Raw genomic sequence first — 13,577 nt, 5'->3', positions numbered from 1 at the left:
AGGCAAAGTTTTTGGTAAAGCCAGGTAAAATGCCAGAAGCCCTGAGAAGCAGGTCCCGTGGAAAAGCCAGTAGGAAAACTTTGGGCTATGGACCAGGGAAATATGGAGGGCACTCAGACAGGCGGAGTTCATGCTAGGCAGACGGGGTGCCACACTGGAAACACAAAAATTAATTCTAGGCTTCACCTGCTGATAGGAAAAAAGAGATTAGATGACGTAATTTCTGACTTTTCTCAAGGTAGGTTCACATCTGACCAAAGCTACAGATGGATAGTATCAATGATGTTGGTTCAAAGGCACTAAAAAAGACCTAGCCTGCCATATTGAAGGTTATTATAGGTCATAACCAAAATGAATTCAAAGTTTATCACCCATAATATTAAGTTAAGACACTGGATTAAAATCAGTTAATGACTTAATGAAATTATCAAGCACTGCATTACTTTGCTTCACAAAAAGAATGTATTTCTCATTTCAAATACATTTCTCAAGTCCACTGTGTGCATCCAACTTTGTACATTGTAGCGATTCTTGCTTAGTAGAATTTATACTCCTATCACTACTAAGCAATCCTGAAACTGAAATGATTTATTCAGCAAGACCCTACTTTTGTTCTATTTTATGGATGTAAGAACTGCAAAAAAAAAAAAAAAAAAAAAGAAAAAGAAAAAAAAATTTATAGAACTTGGCAACTTATTCCTTTTATGGTAGAAACATTTGACCATGGCCTGTTTCCAGGGCAGTGACTAAATAGGAACACAACCATTTTCGTAACAAGGAAAAACAGCAATTATATGAGCATCTCTGACTGTGTGTGTGTGTGTGTGTGTGTAAACTCGAAGACATTCCTAAACTTTAAAGCCTTCAGAGAAAAGGCTGAATAATTAATATAGCTTGCACGCACATTGATATATTTAAGGTAGCACCCTCTGAAAATATTTGGCCGTACAATTTGTCTGTGCTGCTGGTAGATTCTGCAGTGATTTGGATTGGGTACCATTCTAGTTCTAAAAAATAATCACAATATTTACAGCAAGCAATTGACAAGCCAACTATTTTTACTGGACTATGCAGTGTGTACAAACACTGCCCAAGTTCAGCTGGTAAGCACACTTGCATGTGTCCCTTGCACATATACATACTACACCACACACACACACATACACACACACCCCAAAAGAGAAAGTGAGTCACAAAAATGTGATTTACTTCCAGCTGAAAACTAAGGCAGTTTTCAGTTCATGTGATAGGCCTGTGTGTAGCAGAAGCTCCCAAGTCCCCTCCCACTTCTGTCTGCTCAAATGGGATCTGTTGACAAGGCACCTTCTGGACACTTGCTGACCAGGACAAAGAGATTATGAGTTTTGAATGGAAAGGATTTGCTAAATAAAGCTTCAGTTTAAGCCTTCCCCGTCTGCGCCAGAGGTCAGGCCACTAAAGTCCTTGGTAGCTATGGAAATCACGAGGTGAGCCAATGAATTGTTTACATTTTAGAGCTCGATGCTTGACACTGATCCTCAGTTAAACCCTGTTATGAAATTAAACTCCTGCAATTATATTTTCAAAATGAAAATGCAGAATGAGAAGGCTTCCTTTTTACATCCATGTAATTGGTGGTGTTGTATGCCTCTCTGGTTTCTGTCAAAAAAGGATTAATCTCCCAGTAAACCACGATAGATCATGCTGGTGAAATTAACTCTGCTAAGAATGGAGGCTCTTCTTCTTCTGTGAGTTAATTCTATATAGCCCTAGTTCCTTGGCTAATATGATATTTTATATATTCAAATGGCTTTGATTTCCTTTAGATACCTTCCTTGGATCTGACATATGATTTTTTAGTTTGTAATGGTCATTAAACACCAGAGGAAAACCCTTTTCAGAAGAGGATGGCTTTATCTGGCCCTGATTTCTCAAGAAATGATCTTTAGCTTATACAATCATGATTACTGCTCTTTACTCCATCCATTTCTTTGAACTAAGTTGACCCACTGACTCTTCTTGTGGTGAGTGATCTTTACAAAAAATTAACAAGAACTTCAGAGCTGTTTCAAAGTAAATGCTCTTAGACGATTTCACTTCTGTTGTTTCTTCTTCCCTAATCCACGTTTGGTACTGTTTCACTCACAACTTCTTGGATCTAACATTTCATTTGCTCCTTGAATATGAAAATAGGTCTTAATTTTACTGATTTCTGGCTTTCAACATTTCCTGGCGTGGGCAGAAATATTGAGATCTCCTTAGTTTGCAAGTGACAATCAAACTGAATTTGCTAAGGCAAATTGGGGAAGTTATTGGAAAGGTCAGGAACAATCAGGCAAAAAGGGCCCATGAGCCTACACTGCTGGCTCTTTCTCTTCCTCTATGCCAGTTTTATTTTCTCCCCTACACACAGGCTTTTTCCAGGTGGTGAAGGCAAGCTGCCTGTGGTTTCATTTTCCATTTTTACAGTTTAAGTACCTAAGAAGAAAAGGTTTAGCTTCTTGACTCTCAAAGAAAAATTCTAATTGGGCCAACTTGGGTTACAGCCTGGGAAAAAGGTATTATCGACTCAGCTTGGGCCAAGTTGATTGGTTCAATCATTGTGGGTAAGGAGATATATTCATATTGGAAGATAAGAGCACCATTTCCTCTTCAAGAAGGAGTATGGTGGAAGGAAGGGTATTCCATCCAAGAAAAGGGAGTTTTATTGCTAGAATAAAAATAAAAATTAATTTTCACAAGACAAATTTATACTTATCTGAAATTGTGATGGGCTTTAAAATCAGAAAGATATGAGTTCAAACCCCAGCTCTGACATTGGTTATTTCCCTTGACAAATCATTTTCTGTTTCTGAGCCCTTATTTTCTCATCTGTAAAATGGAAATAGAATACCTAATTCATGGGTTTGGGGGAAATATATGAAATAGTGGTCATAAACTACTTAGCAGACTGTGTATAGAAAGTGGTTTATAAACTCTGGCGATTATAATTATGATGTTCTGTTGGGGTGGGTGCGGTTTCCTGGTTACTCTAATAACCTCACCCAACCAAGTTTGACTTCTGGGAACCAATCTGAGAGGTGACTTGCTGGTGTACATTCCTACAGGGATTATCCCAGGCCTCTCTGGGGAGATCAACCAAGAAATATTTCTTCACTGCCAAAAAAAAAATAATGAGAATAAGCAGAAGAACAATATTTCTGTTACTGGATATATATAACAAAATAAAAACTGATATAGTTGTTTAGCAAATAATTATTGAGCACATATATATCTATCCTTGTCCTATTTGTTGTAGGAAATGTCAAAGAAGTGGAAGGTATGGTCTGTATCTTGTAGCTCTCTGTGGGGTGTTGACTAATATATGGAAATGACAAGCTAATAATCAAAAGCTGATTTGCTATAAGCAATAGGAGTTAAGAGAAGGAAAATGCCATGTGCTTGGTTTCCTGGGAAGGATTTACATTTGCCCATAAAGATCAGATGACATTTACCAAAATAAAGATAAGCATTCCAGGTTCTGTGAGGACAAGGAGAAAAGAGCTAGAGCTATCGTTAAGCTCTGTGAGAGGGATTGCATCCACGGACCTCCCCTCCCACCCTACCATACATTCACATAGATTTTACCATGAGAGAGGAATAAGAAAGACCGGTGGCTCTAGGTGTTACCATAGGTGTGAAAGCATATGTCTAATATGTGAAAAGTGAGAAGAAGTAGAGAAGAGGTTGTAGTCAGTTTAAGAAAATGTAGGGTTTGAAATATCAAAGATAAGTGAAGACCAGGTCCAAAATGTGGCTTTGCTTTTTGGTGACTAAGATACAGTTGAAATGAAAGCCAATGGAATTGAGCAAGTCAAGGAAATATGACATAGGTGTCTGAGATGATGGAAGGGAAGCTGAAGCCGTGACTGATGAGGCCAGGTGGTGAGCTGAGGAGGACTGTGACACAAGTGCTGAAGTCATAGAGGAAAGTGGAGGGAGTGTCTGGAGTTGGCAAAAGAAAAAAAAAAAATAGAACAAAAACGAAATGGGGGAAAGCAGGCAGAGCGAACCTTTGCAATGGAAGTAGATGAATGACTCAAAAGCCGAAGTGGGAACACAGAAAATGCTCACCTCTCCTCTTTACCCAGTGAGTTGGGGAGGAAGGGGAGGGCATGGGAAAAGGAGGGTCTCCTAGAGTGGATCTAAAGGGAAAATACATCATTAAAGGGAAACCAAGATTGAATTTAGGCAAGAGATGCTAAAGTTTAACTACAGGCATTTTTGTTCTGACTGTAGGCATCTTTGCCCTCTGTTTTATAACAAGCAAACTGAAGGAGCAGAAATTGAAGTTGTGGAGGGTTGAGGATGGAGGTGGGGCTAGAGAAGATGGATAAAAGTATCCTACTTGACTTTCAAAGGGCAGCTCAAGCAGTACCTCTTCTGGAAAGCTTGACTTGGTTCCCTGATAAGTAACCGTGGTTGCCTTAGCTCTGAACATGTATGAATCTGCTAGTTAGCAGATTAGTTTGCTCCTCTGCCTCTTTTGCTGTACTATAAGTTTCTTGAAAGTTTTGTGTATTTTCCATCTTTGGGTCCCCAAACCTGACATAGTACCTAGGCATACATAATTTGTAACATATCTTTGTTGGATGAAGAAATAAATAAGCTTGAGGATTGCACCTTTAACTCATGATCTCTTGAATTTAACCTATCACCTTGCTTGCCATGTTTGTTGGGTTGACTTTCTGTTGGTATCTAGAACAGTATTGTCCAATAGAAATATGATGAGAGCCACAAATGTAAACCACTTAAAAATTTAAAAATTTTCAGCAGACATGTTAAAAAGAAACAAGTAAAACTAACTTTAATATATTTTATTCAAATTAAATACATAAAGTATAATTTCAGAATGTGAACAATATAAAAAATTGTAAATGAAATATTTTACTTTTTTTTTGCTCTGTCTTCAAAATCTGTTCTGTATTTTATATTTGTATCACATCTTAATTCAGATTAGGTATATCTCAAGTGCAAAATAGGCACATGTAGTTAATGGGTATGGTATTCTAGAACATACCTAGTCTTTTCCCTTTTGATGGCCCTTATGCTTGCAGTTTCTATTGCTTGGAGTACTCTCCCTCTAGCCTTTTTGAATATATATCATTCATAAAAGACTGTAGACACCAATAATGCATATACATATGTAAACATTTATATACATGACATATACAAATAGGATAAAGATTAATGTAATGGATACCCATGTATTCACTACTAATTATTATGCTGAGAAATAAAATATTACCAATAGTTTTCTGTTTTAGAGTTTATTATGTATTCATTGCACTAATTTTTTATTCCAAATAACTTTTCTCAAATTAATGCTTATTTTTTCATTACTTAGTGGTGTATTTGATGAAGAGAAGTTTGATTTTAATGTTGCTGAATTTATCACCCTGTTTCTTATGGTTTTCTTATAGTCTATAGTTTTTGTGTCTTGAGAATTCCTTCTTATTTTATATATATATTTTTTAAATCTTTAATTTTTGCTTTTCTTATTTAAGGATAATCCCTATGATTTGATTTTGTGTGTGTGCATGGTGTAAAATATGGACTTAAATTTATTTTTTTTCCATAAGAAAAACTAGCTGTTCAGGACCGTTCATTAAATAGTGTATCATTTTTTCTATTATTAAAAATGCCAACTTTGTTATAAATCGATTCCCATATGTGCATGGGCCTATTTCTAATCTCTGTAATTGGATCCACTGGTCTTTAGTTGATCCATGAAATAATAGCACTCAGTTTGAATCACCATAGTTTTAATTCATGATGTCTTAAAAAGCAAAATCCCAATTTGGTTCAACTTATAATTCATATGGCTTGTTGTCTTCTTATATATTTTTTAGAATCGGCTCCATGAAAAATTATGTAATCACATCGTGTGGAGTTGCATTGACTCTATGCAGTAATCTGGACAATTGTCATTTCTACAATATTGTATCCACTTACCCATTAACATAGTAAATCTTTTATTTTTAGTTCTCCTTCCATGGCTTTCCACCAACATTTTAAACTTCATGAAGGTCAAATATATTTTTTGGTTAGATTTATTTCCAGATAACTTAGATCCTTCTCTGGAATGGTGAACACAATTCATTAAACATTCCATTTTCTATTTTTTTTCCTTGCTGGTGAACAGAAAAACAACTGTTTGGGGAGCATTGACTTTATATCAGTAAATCTGCCTAACTCTTAATAATTGGTAGATATTTTTTGGTTTTCCTTATAGACATCATGTCATCCACGAATGCTGAAAGTTTTATTCCTTTTTTTCTAAGCTTTATAGATTTTAAACTTTTTCTTTTTTATTGTATTGATTGGAAACTTAAGAGCAATATTGAATAAAATCAGCAATGGCAAGCTTCTTTGGTTCTGATTTAAAGAAACTGTATCTAATGCTTAACTATTAAGTGGGATATTTACTGTAGGTTTTTGGAAGAAATCCTTCAAAAGGCTATGGAAGTTCTATACCTGACTGCTAAGAGTTTCCTTTCTTTCTTCCCTCCCCTCTTTCCTTTGTTGCTTCCTTCTTTCTTGCCTGTCTACCTACCTGCCTGACGATTTCTTTCTTTCCATCACGAACGTGTGTTGAAATACATTGAATGCTTTTCTGTCATCTATTAAGGTAGTCATATGTTTTTTTCACCCTTAATAAAGTAATATGATGTGGCATATTACATTAATAAATTTCTTAATGTTAAAACAGTCTTACATTTCAGGATTAGGCAATACCACTGGGTATGATAGCTTTTCTGTTTCAGCGATTGCTGAATTCAGTTTCCCATATTTTGTTTAAAATTCTTGCATTTATATTCATGCAGTTTGTTCAACTGTGGCAACAAAGTCTTTGTCTGGCCCTGCTATGAAGGTCCATATAAGCTTCCCAAAATAAATTAGGAGTGTTTCCTCTTTTTCTATTTCTTCAGAAAGTGTGTATAATGTTGAAATAATCCAATCCTTTAAAATGTGGTGGAATTTACCTGTAAAACCACCTAGGTCTGGAGTTCCCTTTAGGCAACTGTCAATATGTGGCCACAACCAGCAGCAAGGGTATCACTTGGTGCTTGGAAATGCTGATTCCTGGGCCCCGTTCCAGAGCTACCGTGCTGTAAGAAGCCTTCCAAGTGCTTCTGAAGCCTGCTAAGGTTTCAGAATATGGCTCTAGGGTAAGATTTTTAACTATGCATTCAGTTTCTTTAAAGAAATTGTTGAACATGTAGGTTTTCTTCTTTATTTTTTATTCTTATTTTGGGACAATATATTACTTTAGGTGCTTATTCATTGCACCTGAGAATTTACATTTTTGGTATAAAACTATTCAAACATTATCTTAGTATCCTCCTTTTTAATCTTAATGTTATTTATGGGAATCTCTCTGTTTATCTTGATCAATCTTGTCAACCTTTATATTAATATCAACCTTCAATATTTCCTCTCCTTTACTTTTTTTTTAAACTTTTTTATTGTATAGTATAATATATATACAAAGCAAAGAAATAAAAAAGCAATAGTTTTCAAAGCACTCTTCAAAATGTGGTTACAGGACAGCTCCCAGAGTTTGTCATGGACTACCATACAATCCTCTTATATTTTTCTTTCCAGCTGCTCCAGAATACAGGAGGCTGGAGGGCTTAAATACTTTTTTATCATCACAATCGATTTTTTTTCCTTCTTTTTTTGTGAACAATAATATATATACAAAAAAGCTATAAATTTCAAAGCACAACACCACAATTAGTTGTAGAACATATTTCAGACTTTGACATGGGTTACAATTTCACAATTTTAGGTTGCTACTTCTAGCTGCTCTAAAATACTGGAGACTAAAAGAGATATCAATTTAATGATTCGGCATTCATATTCATTTGTCAATTCCTATCTTCTATGTATAATTCCACCATCACCTTTGATATTTCCATACCTCTCTTTGGGGTCGTTTGGGCTATGGCAATTCTAAGTTTTTGCTTTTGAAAGGGTCTGTCACTAATATGGGGTAGGGAGAAGGAACTATCTGATGTTCTGGAGAGGATGGGCTAGGTTTCAGGACTTAATCTGGACCAGGGACCCATCTAGAGGTTGTAGGTTTCTGGAAAGTTACTCTAGTGCCTGGAACCCTTGTGGGATCTTATATATTGCCCTAGATATTCTTTAGGATTGGCTGGAATGGTCCTGGTTGGGGGTTGGCAGGTTATGACCTGAAGCTTGCGTAAGAGCAATCTCCAGAGTCGCCTCTCGGCTCTATTTGAACTCTCTCTGCCACTGAAATTTTATTAATTACACTTCTTTTCCCCCTTTTGGTCAGTATGTAATTGTTGATCCCATGGAGCCAGGTCTGGATTCATCCTGGGAGTCATCTCCCACGTCGCCAGGGAGACTTTCACCCCTGGATGTCATGTCCCGCATAGGGGGGAGGGTAATGATTTCACTTGTGGAGTTGGGCTTCGAGAGACTGAGGCCACATCTGAGCAACAACAGAGGTCCTCCAGAAGTGACTTTTAGGCATGCCTGTAGGTAGTCTAAGCTTCTCCGCTACCTAAATCAGCTCCACCAGAGTAAGCATGACTTCACCAGAGTGAGATCAAGGGCATGGCCTATTGATTTGGGTATCCCTAAGGTTTGACTAATAGTTCTGTAGTCTTTCTCCCCTTCCTCAGGGGACTTTGCCAATATTTTTTATTATCTGCTTAATATACTCAAGGATGTTTCCTTGATTACAGTAATCTATACAGGATTAAAGGATCTCTTTCTTATTCTGTGCTTCCTGTGTTTCAGTTTTTCAAATGAACTATATAGATAGTTAGATTATGCACTACAGAAAATTTCAGTTCCAGATCAAACAAACCTTTCTTCCACTGGTCTCACAGAGTATGTGTGGCTCTAAAATACAAACACTGTCTTCCTCACCCCTGTGTTCTGAATTATTTTAACCCCAACCTGTTCTTTGTTCTTATCTCTAAATATCAAGCTATATATGTAAAACAGCCTTTGAAAATCCAGAAATAATAATCACCACTCCGGACTTAATTGTCTGCTCTAAAAGCTTGCTATCTAGACTCCTGTTTTCTCATAAGCATTTTCTAAAAGTGACCATAACATTGTTGTTTCTTTGCTCCTGGCTTATTTTGTCCCATCAAATGTCTCACATATTCATTCACATCTTTGCATGCCTCAGGACATTGTTCCTTTTTGTAGCAGCACAACCTTCGTTCATAAGTATATAACATAGTTTGCCATTCTACTCCATCAGTGCATCCTTCAGCCACCTGCATTCATCGGGCATCATGTAGAGGGTCCAAAGTCCACAGTCCACCAACATCCTCAATTTTAGATAATTTCATTGTTTCCAAGAAACGGAAAAGCAATAAACACACCCTCACCAAATAGGAAATCTAAACCTCTTAATTCTTGTCTCTCACCTCGTTATTTACTTCTGCTGTTGCTGTGTGGTAGTGTGGTGGTTTACTTTTGAACATAGCTTATACCATGCAATAACGGTTTTCACCCTGTACCCTGGACTTAAACACTCTTTATACAAGAATCATAACTTTGAAGTAATTCTTATGAGAACTCCGTTCATATTTCTAGTGAGAGTCAGTGGGGCACGAAGGTCTATACAACCCCTTTCAATCTTGTTCATCTTCAATATGGTAATATTAATTCTAGACTCACTAGAGAATCACCTGCATTCCTATCTATTCCCTTACATTGGAGTTCAACCTCATTAGCTAACGGTTCACCCATCTCTAGTTTCTATGTATCTCTAAGTCACCTATATTCTGTATTATTAGCCTCTGATTATACCTTTATGCTGGCCATAAAAGTGGAATCACACAGCATCTGTCCTTTTGAGTCTGGCTAATTTCACTCAGCATTATGTCCTCAAGGCTTATCCATTTTGTCATGTGCTTCAGGATGTCATTTTGTCTTACTGCTGCATAATATTTCATCGTATGTATATACCACATTTTGTTGATCACTCATCTGTTGATAGGCATTTGGTTTGTTTCCATCTTTTGGCTATTGTGAATAATGTTGCTATGAACATTGGTGTGTAAATGCCTGTTTGTGTTGTTGCTTTCAGCTCTTCTGGGTATATAACAAGTAGTGCTATTGCTGGGTCATAGGGCAACTCAATATTTAGTTTCCAAAGGAACTGCCAATCTATCCTCTGTAGTGGCTGCACCATTATACATTCCCATCAGCAGTACATAAGTGTCCCAGTTTCTCCAAATCCTCTCCAACATTTATAGTTTCATGTTTGTTTAATAGCAGCCATTCTTATAAGTGTGAGGTGGTATCTCATTGTAATCTTGGTTGGCATTTCCCTTTTAGCCAGTGAAAATGAGCATCTCTTCATGTGCTTTTGAGCCATCTGTACTTCTCTTCAGAAAAATGCCTATTCGTATCTTTAGCCTTAATCCTAATTGGATTGTTTGTTCTTTTGTTGTTGAGTTGCATGGTTTCTTTGTATATACAGGAATTCAAAACTTTGTCTGATATGTGATTTCCAAATATTTTGTCCTATTGAGTTGGCTGCCCCTTCACCTTTTTGACAAAGTCTTTTGAGGTGCAGAAGCATTTGATTTTGAGGAGTTCCCATTTATCTATTTTTTTTTGTTGTTGCGTGTGCTTTGGGTGTAAAGTTTAGGATGCTACCTCCTATTACTCGGTCTTGAAGATGTTTCCTTATATTTACTTCTAGAAAATTTATGTTGCTAGTTCTTATATTAGGTGTGTGATCCACTTTGAGATAATTTTTTGTAGGGTGTAAGATAGGGATCCTCTTTCATTCTCCTGGCTATTGATATCCAGTTCTTCCATGGCCAATTATTGAAAAGACTATTTTGTCCCAGTTCAGAGGATTTGGAAGCCTTGTCAAAAATCAGTTGACCATAGATTTGGCAGTCTATTTCTGCACTCTCAACTCAATTCCATTGGTCAATTCTTCTGTCTTTGTGCCAGTACCATGCTGTTTTGACCACTGTGGTTTTATAATAGGTTTTAAAGTTAGGGAGTGTTAATCCTCACACTTTGTTCTTTTTTTTTTTTTTTTTTTTTTTTAGGATGCTTTTAGCTATTCAGGGTCTCTTTCCCCTCCAGATGGATTTGGTAGTTAGCTTTTCCAAATCTTCGAAGTAGGTTGTTGGAATTTTGATTGGTACTGTGTTGAATCTGTAGATCAATTTGGGGAGAATTGACATCTTAACTATATTTAGCCTTCCTATCCATGAGCAAGGAATGTCTTTCCACCTATCTAGATCTCCTTTGATTTCCTTTAGCAATGTTATGTAGTTTTCTCTGTACAAGTCCTTTACATCCCTAGTTAAGTTCATTCCTAAGTATTTGATTCTTTTAGTTGCTATTTTGAATGGATTTTTTTCCTTAACTGACTCATCAGCTAGCTCATTGCTTGGGTATAGAAATGTTACTGATTTTTGCCATTAATTTTATATCCCACCACCTTGCTGAATTTGTTTATTAGCTCAAGAAACTTTGTTGTAAATTTCTCAGGATCTTCCAAGTATAGTATCATATCATCTGCAAATAATGAAAGTTTTACTTCTGCCTTTCCAATTTGGATTCTTTTTATTTTTTTTGTCCTGCCTGATTGCTCTAGCTAGAACTTCTAGCACAATGTTGAATAATAGTGGTGACAGTGAGCATCCTTGTGTTGTACCTGATCTTAGGGGGAAAGCTTTCAGTCTCTCTCCATTGAGTATGATGATGGCTATCTGTTTTTCATATATTCCCTTTATCATATTGAGGTAGTTACCTTTGATTCCTATCTTTTGGAGTGTTTTTATCAGAAAAGGATGCTGAATTTTGTCAAATGCTTTTTCAGCATCAATGGAGATGATCATATGATTTTTCCCTTTTCATTTGTTAATGTGCTGTATTACATTAATCGATTTTCTTGTGTTGAACCCTCCTTGCACTCCTGGTATAAACCCCACATGGTCATGGTGTATAATTCTTTTGATGTGCTGTTGGATTCGATTTGCTAATATTTTATTGAGAATTTTTGCATCTATGTTCATTAGGGAGATTGGTATGTAGTTTTCCTTTCTTACAGCATCTTTATCCGGTTTTGGTATTAAAATGATATTAGCTTCATAAATTGAGTTTTCCTCAATTTTTTGGAAAAGTTTGAGCAGGATTCATGTTAGTTCTTTCTGGAATGCTTGATAAAATTTCCCTGTGAAGCCATCTGGCCCTGGACTTTTCTTTGTAGGAAGATTATTGATGACTGATTGAATCTCTTTACTTGTGATTGGTTTGTTAAGATCTTCTATTTTTTCCTGAGTCAGTATAACTTGTTTATGTGTCTCTAAGAATTTGACCATTTCATCTAAGTTGTCTAGTTTGTTGGTGTATAGTTGTTCATAGTATCCTCTTATGAGATCTTTTATTTCTTCCGGGTCTGTAGTAACACACCCCTTCTCATTTCTGATTTTGTTTATTTGCATCATCTTTCTTTTTTTCTTTGTCAGTCTTGCTAGTGGCCTGTCAATTTTATTGATTTTCTCAAAGAGCCAACTTTTGGTTTTATTGATTCTTTCTATTGTTCTTTTGTTCTCCCATTCATTTATCTCTGCTTTAATCTTTGTTATTTCTCTTCTCTTATTTGCTTTGAGGCTAGCTGTTCTTACTCAAGTCCCTCCAGGTTTGCTGTTATGTTCTCGATTTTCACTCTTTCTTGTTTTTTAATATAGGCATTTAAGACGATAAATATTCCTCTCTGCACAGTCTTTGCCACATCCCATAAGTTCTGATAAGCTGTATTCTCATTTTCCCTTGTGTGTAGTAGATTGTTTTTCTCTTACTGCTTTCAGGATTTTCTATTTCTCTTCAACATTTGACAGACTGATTAGTATGTGCCTTGGGGAAGACCCATTTGGATATATTCTGCTTGGAGTTCTTTGGGCTTCTTTGACTTATATATTTATGTCCTTTATGAGGGTTGGGAAGTTTTCCCCCATTATATCTTCAACTACTCTTCTTAGCCCTTTACTCCTCTCTTCTCCTTCTGGGACACTAGTGATTCATTTATTTGCACACTTTGTTTTGTCTGTCATTTCCCTGGTTCACGTTCAATTTTTTCCATCTTTTTTGCCATTTGCTGTTTTGAGTCTTCGAAGTCAATTATCCTGTCCTCTATATCACTTAGTCTCTCTTCTGTTTCTTTGAATCTGGTGTTGTGTGCCTCTAGTATGTTTTTCATTTGGTCAACAGAGTATTTAATCTCTGTGATTTCTGCTATTTTTCTATTTATTCTTTCAAATTCCTCTGTGCTCTTCTACTTTCTTCTTGATCTCCTTTATGTCATTTTCTATCCCACTTATTTTATTAAGTAGAGTTGTATGAACATCTTTGATCCATTGTTCCACTGTCTGTGCCTCCTCTGGCATTTTTATTTGGTCATTAGGCAGGGCTATATCTGTGTGCTTTGTGATATGCTTATTGATCTTCTGCTGTCTTTGTCACATGTAAATATCTTGATTGATTTACTCTGGGAGTTGATTTTTTCAGTAGTCTTAGGCCTTGTGTTTGCA

General features: G+C 36.3%; 1 protein-coding gene across 7 annotated transcripts in view; it reads left to right on the top strand.

Moving 5' to 3' along the window:
* The first annotated feature begins 3,922 nt into the window (after positions 1–3,922).
* SGIP1 (SH3GL interacting endocytic adaptor 1) overlaps positions 3,923–13,577 on the top strand; it is a 245,007-nt gene continuing 235,352 nt past the window's right edge. For 2 of the 7 annotated variants that reach the window (XM_077120684.1, XM_077120686.1), the window contains exon 1: positions 3,926–4,108. The gene's annotated coding sequence lies outside the window, so the exon portion shown is untranslated. Of the gene's footprint in view, positions 4,109–13,577 lie in introns of all 7 variants that reach the window. The other 5 variants (XM_077120688.1, XM_077120687.1, XM_077120689.1 and 2 more) reach the window with 4 other exon arrangements.

The sequence above is a fragment of the Tamandua tetradactyla genome, chromosome 11, assembly GCF_023851605.1.
Source record: "Tamandua tetradactyla isolate mTamTet1 chromosome 11, mTamTet1.pri, whole genome shotgun sequence".
Taxonomy (NCBI): Eukaryota; Metazoa; Chordata; class Mammalia; order Pilosa; family Myrmecophagidae; genus Tamandua; species Tamandua tetradactyla.
The sequence above is the reverse complement of the archived record's forward strand: the minus strand, read 5'-3'. Positions and strand labels throughout refer to the sequence as shown.